Source organism: Solanum dulcamara, chromosome 5, assembly GCF_947179165.1.
Source record: "Solanum dulcamara chromosome 5, daSolDulc1.2, whole genome shotgun sequence".
Lineage (NCBI taxonomy): Eukaryota > Viridiplantae > Streptophyta > Magnoliopsida > Solanales > Solanaceae > Solanum > Solanum dulcamara.
The window spans coordinates 66,107,550-66,116,505 of NC_077241.1; positions in this window are offsets into that span (position 1 = coordinate 66,107,550).

Sequence of the window (8,956 nt, forward strand, 5' to 3'; positions counted from 1 at the left end):
AAGGGTCTCGTGGTGTGCATCCATGGTCCGAAACTCGTTGTTACACTTCTATACATCCCATGTAATGTCTTTCATGACATGGCTTGGTTCATTCCTAACTTCCTCATTCCAAGCTTTACCCAAAACTTTGAAGAAAATCAATCTGTTAGCTATCACCTCATACACACCTAATTTTTCTGAAATCAATCAAAAGCGCATATCAAACTAACAACACGCGCTTGAGAACTTATAATATTTTTATGTTTTCAGCGTCTTAAGTGTCATATTTTGGAGACACATAAACATCCTCAACTTAGAATTGTTGCTTGTCCTCAAGCAATAACACAATATAAAACCAAACAACACGCAAATACAAGGAACTCATGGGAAATATAGAGCAGCCCTACAACATAAACTACATGCCCAACTTCTCTTATACAATGTACTCATGTTCTAACCATCTCGCAAGGATTACTTCATGACATCATACTATTCATAGTTAACCAAACCAATGCAAATACCTCAACTCAGTTCGAAACTATATTCATTTTTCTGACTGATCGGGGATAACCACTCTATTTGAATAGGAGAACACTTGGACATAAGGATAATCTGCATCAATCTCTTTTTGGAACTATGCTCTTTTTTAAAGTGGTTACAAATAGTACTTTTCAAATTTAAAATAATGTCTCTTTTAGCTTCGATGTTTAATGTCTCTTCATTAAATTCGCGTACATGACATCAACCACGTGTTATGCCCGAAATATGAACATTTAGGTCATAAAACAGAAGGGCATAAATATGACCTTGCTTCTTCTCAAAGAAAGGCCTTTTGCTTTGTTGTGGTGCTTTTGGGAAAAATGTTTCGATCTTATTTTTAGGCACACGATTTCATTGAGACCTTTTTATGATATGGGTCTTAGAGAACAAAAATATTTGACGGGAGCTTTTATGATTTCTAGTTCAAGAAATACATCATCTAGGGAAAGCTTTTACAATTTTGAGTCTAAAAATAGTATCATGTGGCGGGGGCTTTTTCAATTGTGAGTCCAATGATTGCCAACCCTAATAGTTTGACTTTGTGTGACCTTGTTGATGATTGTTAGAGTAGTCCTAGGGTGGTTGGGAACAACGGAATCGTCAAAATCCTATATTGATGTTAGGCAAAGAGAATTAAAGTTCGAAGTGTACGATTGAGTTTACTTGAAGGGTGTCATGGGATTTGGGAAGAAAGAAAAGCTCAGTCTCCATTATATATTAGTCTTATCGCATTTTGAAGAGATTCGGTAATGTAACTTATGAGTTAGAGCTACCATCAGATTTAGCGACGGTCCATCCATTATTTCACATCTTCATGCTAAACAAGTGCTTAGGTGATCCTTCACTCATTGTGCCCACAGAAAGTATTGGTGTGAAGGATAACTTGTCCTATGAGGAGATTTTGGTCCATATTCTTGATCATCAGGTTCACAAGTTGAGGATCAAGGAGATCGCATCAGTCAAAATTTTATGGAGAAATCAGTTTGTTGAAGAGGCTACATGAGAAGCCAAAGAAGTAATGAAAATTTAGTTACCGTCATCTATTTGTTCCTTCTAGTGCTGATATTGAAGGTAATAATTTTTTTCATATTCTAGATTCAATATATATTCGTGTGTTTGAACATTTCAATTTTTGCATTGTAATCGTGCCTTATGTAATTTTCTAGCTTGGTCATCATTCGAGAATGAATGATCCCAAAGGGGAGATATTGTAACACCCCAAAGTCTAACTTAGACCAGACCAGAAAATCGTAGAAAAAGACTAAAGTGTGGTTTTTACTACACCATCTACATCCCCATAAAAGTAATCCCGGACATTAGATGGGCTCGTGGAATCAACTACTGAAATTGAGATGTTAAGCCTAAGTTTTACAGATCGTAAAAGTATTTACGGACCGTAGATTGTCTCTTGAAATAAAGTCCTGAAACTTGAATTTTAGTTTGACTTTCAGGGACCATTCTATTTTTTCTGATTTCTACGATTAACCATTACGACCCGTAGAGTGATTTACGGACCGTAAAAGATTTTGTACACCCAAAACTTCAAAGAGCCCCCAGAATTCAACCTACCTTCTACGAACATACAGGACAATTCATAAAATGGTTTAAGACCTATAAAAGGGTCCGTAAACTAGAAATCCAGAAATCCCAAAATCTCAGCCTATCTTCTACTAGAGGCTTCTATGACCCGTAGAAGTTTCTACAAAACGTAGAAGGTCCCGTAGAAGTTTCTATGGACCGTAGAAGGTCCCGTAGACGATTCCATCTAGTTTTTAAAGAAGGATATTTTGACCTTTTTTCATCCTTTCTAAGCCTAAAACTCCAACATTATGGGATACAATTAAGGTTCTTATCAGTATAGTTCGACCTAATTTTCCCATAAGCATTCCCAAGATTTAGAGCATGGACTAAAGAGGAGTAACCTAGGGTTTCGAGCATCTTCATCAAGTTTCTTCAAGAACTTTGTTCTTCCAGATATGTAAGGCTACTCATAGTGATGGACTAAGTTTGTTTTACGCCCTACATCTAAATTCAGTTAGTAATATTTAAACCTAGGGTTTCTACCCTAATTATTCTTGAATTTTGAATGGGTCTTGTTTCCTTATGTTGAATTTTGATTATTATCAAAGAGATTTTATTTCTTCAATTCCTGATTTTTAGTTGTTGTTCATGTTTATTCTATCACATGAACCCTATTCAGTTAAGAACTATTTAAAGCTTTTGCATAACTATTTTTCATTCCTTGATTTCTAAATCAAAGTAAGTTCAAGTATTTTAAGTTATCGTTGAGAAGAGTTTAAGGGAACACTAAGCGTTCCAAATGCACTATTTTCACAAGTAAAAGCATGACTAGTTTAAAGAAAGCCTTATCAATTTGAGAAAGAAGTTTCAGTCAGATAAAGTAAAGTTTAGTATACCTGGAAAAGAGCAGTTTTGAGTATTAACTCAACACAAATATTATTATTATGAGCGTTGACGCATGTTTTGGGAGTAGTATTGAGCATCAATTTGAATAAAAGTTCAGATAACTCAAATCCCATAATCTGCTCCTTCAGGATCATCTACAGGCGCTTCGTTGAGATCACTACTTCGTCAACTTTTGGTGACACCTACTTGCTTTCGGAGGACTCCATTTATTATGTTTTTCAGTATTAAGTAGTCAGTTAGCTTTTTGATTTGATAGTTGTGGGTCTTATCCAGGCACATATCTTCAGGTAGTAGAGGTTTCATGGACAAGTTAGTGAGTTAGTCAAACCTTCAGATTTCTGATATTTTAAAAATTCTTATTATTTATATTAAGAGTATTTTTAGACAGTTGCATGAGATTTACTTAAATGTTGTAAATACTCACTTATTTAAGCTCCGCGCGTATGTTTAGTCTTCCACTCATTAGTCAGCCAGGCCAAGGATTCGCTTCCAGCAATGATTTCCGAATACGGCCATGCTTAGGGTGTAGTTTGGGGCGTAACAAATTTTTCCTATTAGAATGATTTTCAAAGATGAGCAGTAAATTACGTAGCTTTGTCTGATATAATGGACGTTGGAATACCATGCAATCTCACTGTCTCCTTCAAGTACAACTTAGCTCGCAGTATCCATGTCTTCATAGGAAGGAAATGTGTGGATTTTGTAATCTTATCTACAATCACCTAAATTGAATCATACTTGATTTTTGTACAAGGTAAACCCACAACAAAGTTTATATTTGGTCATGTACCACTTTCATTATGGAATTTCAATATTCCAAGAAAAAACACAAGGCTTTGTTGTTCATTCTTCACTTGTTGACAGTTCAAACACTTAGCCACAAAATTGGATATGTCAACTTCCATGCTCTTACACCAATAATGTTGTTTCAAATCCTTATATATCTTGGTAGTTCCCGAATGAACGAAATATTTAGAACTATGAGCTTCCACCATCAATTCTTGTTGAAGATCATTGACATTTGGAACATATAAGTAACCTTGCAGTCTCAAAACATTATCGACGGCATCAACTATGAACAATGTGTTTTATTCATTTTGCACTTCATTCCTCAGTTTCACTAAGAGTTCATCTGCATAATGTTTTGCCTTGGTCCTTCCTCGATATCATATCACGAATGAATAATTTCAATTAACTCACCATCTAACTGAACTTTAATACTAGCAAGTCTTCAAATTCTCCTATTCATCAGCATTTTAGGAGGTCAGAGATATGCTAACATACTCATAGACTTACAATTCAAGCAACATCAGCCTTACCAAGATGGTACAAAATAGTCAAATCATAATCTTTTAATTATTCTAACCATCTCCTCTATCTAAGATTCAACTCGCGTTGCTTGAAAATATATTGCAAGCTCTTGTGATCAGTAAAAACATCACAATGATGACCATACAAATAATGATGTCAAATCTTCAGCCCAAATATCAAGTAGTTAACTTTGAATCACGAATTAAATAATTCTTCTCATGCTTTTTCGACTGAGGTGAACCGTAGGCAATTACCTTGCTCTCTTGCATCAACACACAACTCAAATTAATTGAAGAAGCATCACAATACACAACATAACCACCAAATTTGAAAGCAAAATCCAAATAGAGGTGAGGTGAACCTTTAATAATACATTGACTATGAAGTTTATATCTAGGGTGTAAGCACAAACCAATTATTTAAAACTTGTGGAAAGAAATAATCGTAGATCATCAAAAGCACTAATCAATTATTCAGAACTTGTATCAAACCTTTTCAAAAGTGCTATAACCAATAAGTCATTTGGTGAAATTGACATGTTGCTTTAGACTGCTCAAAAGAAGCTTCAAGAATCAAGAAGTGTATAAATAGAACTAGACATTTCTTATTTTTTTTAATCACCCACAAAATTGTTCATTGGTCGTATTTGGTCCAATCACTTAAACAAAGTATACAAATTTCTTTTTGAGTATGAAAAACATTATTCCTTCTGTTTAAGTTTATCTTCTTTTTTTTGGTTTAATGTAAAAAAATATTGTATTATATATTTTAGTAGTAATTCTCTAGTTCCAACATCATACGTAGTATATTTAAGACTATGTGATTCAAAGGATATTTTAATATATTATACTACATATCTTTTTTAAAACCTTAAATAAAATTGGTTAAAAATTGTACATTGGCATAATGATGAACATGAGCATATCAAAAGCAATTTTTGACTTTAACGTCTAAATCCAAAAGAGCTTGTTTTAGGAACCTGTTAGCCTGTTAGGTATTTGGCTGAACTTTTGTCATAATTAACTTTTAATTTTCTAAGAGGAATATGTATATCTCATTATATTTGGCTAATTCTTTTGTTAGAAAAGAAAAATCAAACTTCTATAAATTGAGAATCGTTTGTTCTCATTTTATAATATACACAAATCACAATGTAGTCCTTTAGGAGATTTGAAGAGTTTGTGTAAGGGAGAATTTATTCTCTAGCTATTTTTGTACTCTATTTTATATTAATAAATTGTTCATTTCATTCCATATGTATGTATATCAATTGAAAAATCATGTTAAATTATTTTCATATCATCATTCAAAATTTACATATTAATTTCTACATAACATCTGATTATTTTGATCCAAACAAAGTCTATCTATTTCACTAGAGACACCTATCTATAAGGGGATAGAATTTTGTGTTCATTCATATCCTCTTAAATCAGTATCCTCCACACAAAACTTTGTGCTGTTTTTGGAAAGCATGCGTATGAAAATTGTCCTCTTCTAAGTTACGTAAACTACCTTTATTTTTACTCCTAGTACATTTATATATGAGAGACTTTAAGAAAAAATAAGACTTCTTACCCATATATAAAAATTTGATGGATATACTTTAGTCTTTTTGTATTTATAACATGTCTCGTCATTCTACGCAAGTCTTGAAACTTTCTTACAAGTAAACAACATTCTATATTAGTACTTAAGTACATTCATTATGAGAAGAGGAGGAACCCAAGATTAGAGATGTAAATAGGACGGGTTAGAATGGAGAAAACCTTGACCTATTAACATTTTGATTTGTCCTATCCTGCCCCATTTAGCATTTTTTAAATAAATTGTCCTATTCTACCCCACCCCGTTAAGCCTTACCCTGCCCTGCCCCGCCCCATTTACAATAACAATGCAAGACTAAGCTATAATTAAATGTTGAAATCTTCATAGGATTCTTGGTTTTAGAAAAAAAAAGAAACTGGGAGACTACCATTAAACTGGACCACAAGAATATTCATCATAAAGGATCTAGCAAAGGGTCTAAATTTCTTGCACCAATCCTTACCAACACATAAGTTTAGGGGTGTGCATTCGATTTTTCGGTTCGATTTTGTGTTATTCTGTTTCAATTTTTCGGTTTAATTTTGTGTTATTCGATTTCGATTTTTCGATTTTTGGTTTTGAAAAAGTGTGATCCAATTTAAACCAAAAAAATAGTTTGGTTTAGTTTTTCTTTTTTCGGATTGGTTTTTTTCGATTCGGTTATTTCAAATTAATAGCATAATCAAATTTTTTTGTATGTTTAAAAAAATAAAAAATTACATACAAGGAGGAGTAATAATATTAAATCTCTTAAATATACTTTCTAATATAAGTCACGAGTAAAACATTGAAACACAATAACTTAAATTATACCGATAGATGTCCAAACATAAAATCTAAACTAACTCATAATGAAACTTTCAATGAAACTAACTCTAGTTTAAAAATATTATAACCAAATACCTATAATTTAGAAAAATAAAAATGGCCAGTGAATCGAGCTTAGTCCTAGTGCGGTAAATTACTAACCCTAATAAAAATTATCTAACTAAAAAAATGAGGATGAAGTGGTTAATTATAACTTCAATTCTTAACCTAAATATTATATATATATATATATATATATATATATATATATATATATAATTCTCTTTTTTCAATTTTTTGATTTTTATTTTTCTAAATCCGATACCAAACCAAAAAATCAAAAAATCAATCCAAATTAAAATTCGATTTAATTTAATTTGATATTTCGATTTAATCCAAATAATGCACACCCCTAAGTCAATTTAGTAACTCTTAAGTGTTCATCAACAGACTTATTGGAGATTTTCTGTTACTAGACTTAGGACTCAAGAGGATATCAACTATAAAAGTTTAAAAAATCACATCTCAAATTTTATAATAAGTCCAAACATGATTTCGGAATATAATTTTGAGAAAAAAGTGAAAACTATTCATATCCATATGGCCTCTAATCAATGGTGGAACTAGAAATTTCGTTAAAGATATTCAAGATTTCATATATATGTATGAAAAATAATTTTTGACTTATATACTTTGTATAATTTTCTATATACTCGACTGGCCACTCTTCGTTACATGTGGATACGCCACTGCCCCTAATATCTTATATATTTCTTTCATTTCAAAATATTTGTCACATTTAAATTTCGTAGAATTAATTTAATTAATAATTAAATCTTAATTTAATACTTTAATTATAACATTTGCAAATTTAATGAAACCTACTGACAAACTTTATTTAGTTTACAGAGTTTATAACAAATCAACAAATGAGAAACACATATCAATGGAAAACAGTTCAGTGCAATTTGTCTCAGAAAGCTATAAACAACGTTTAAGTGAAAAAATAGACCAAAAGGATCGATACACAGCCTATCATTTAAATTTTTGAAAATTTAAGCTTTGGCCTGCCCTATTTAAGCATTGTCCTTCCCAGGCCTGTTAAGCCTTTGCCCTGCCCTCCCCCACCCCAATGGCCATTCCTATTCAACACTTAGAGTCTGTTTGGAAAGTCACCTGGTAATTGAAATTAGTATAGTTATTAGGATAGTAATTACTATGCTAATAATTACACAACCTAATAGTTACTCTGACTTGTTTGTTTGTCACAATATAACTACAGTATAATTACAAGTGTATATGTTTGGTTGCACAAGTGTAATTACAAGATTATATTAGATTTTAAAAACAAAAGTTAATTATCTAAAATTAAAAATTTATATTAGACAAATAAGAGTATTTATAAATAATATTAAATTAAATATTTAAAATATATATTGTCTTTTGAAAATATATTAATGAGTAAACATATGTTCTTAACTAATATTATAAAAAATCAATTTATATTTTTCAAATTAATATATTTTAATTAAATTAATCATAAAAACTAAAAATACAAGATTTATACGAACATTATGAAATGCATGTTTGACAAAAATATTAAATATTATAAATATAATATCATAGTAAAGTTATTAAAATAATTGACAAAAAGATAATCTATCAAATCTAATTAAAAAATAAATGGCTTCTACTATGAAATATCAAGTCAATACTACTAAAAGAAATGAAACTAAAAATATAACATAAGCTCTAAATTCAAAATAAAAATTTAACATAATACTCTTATGTCAAACTTCAACCTGACGTACATAAATATGATTTAAAAGGAAAAAACATGAGTTTATAACTTTATTCAAAAATGAATTCAACTTTAATTTAAAAATTAGAATACTAATAAAATCACGCTAATGAAAAAAATAAACATAGAATAAATAAATAAAAAAGACAATATGAAAAATTACATGGAATCACATGAAGTAAAGGTTGAGAATGAAAAGGAAATAGAAGATAAATATTATAAAATAAAATATATTTTTAAAAAATATTAAACTAATAAAAATAAAAAGAATTTAAAATAATGTAAATAAAAAAAAAATTAAAACAAAAAAAATAAAAGAAAGAAATTCAAAAGTAATCACCATGTAATTACTAGCAATTCACAGCCTCCCCTTGTGAATTGGAGAGTGTAATTACACCCTGTCAATTACGCCCAATTACATGCTGACCAAGTGACCAGGAGGTCAGCGAGAGTTTTAGTGCACCGGACTATCCTTTACATGCTGACCAAGTAATTACCTCTGAC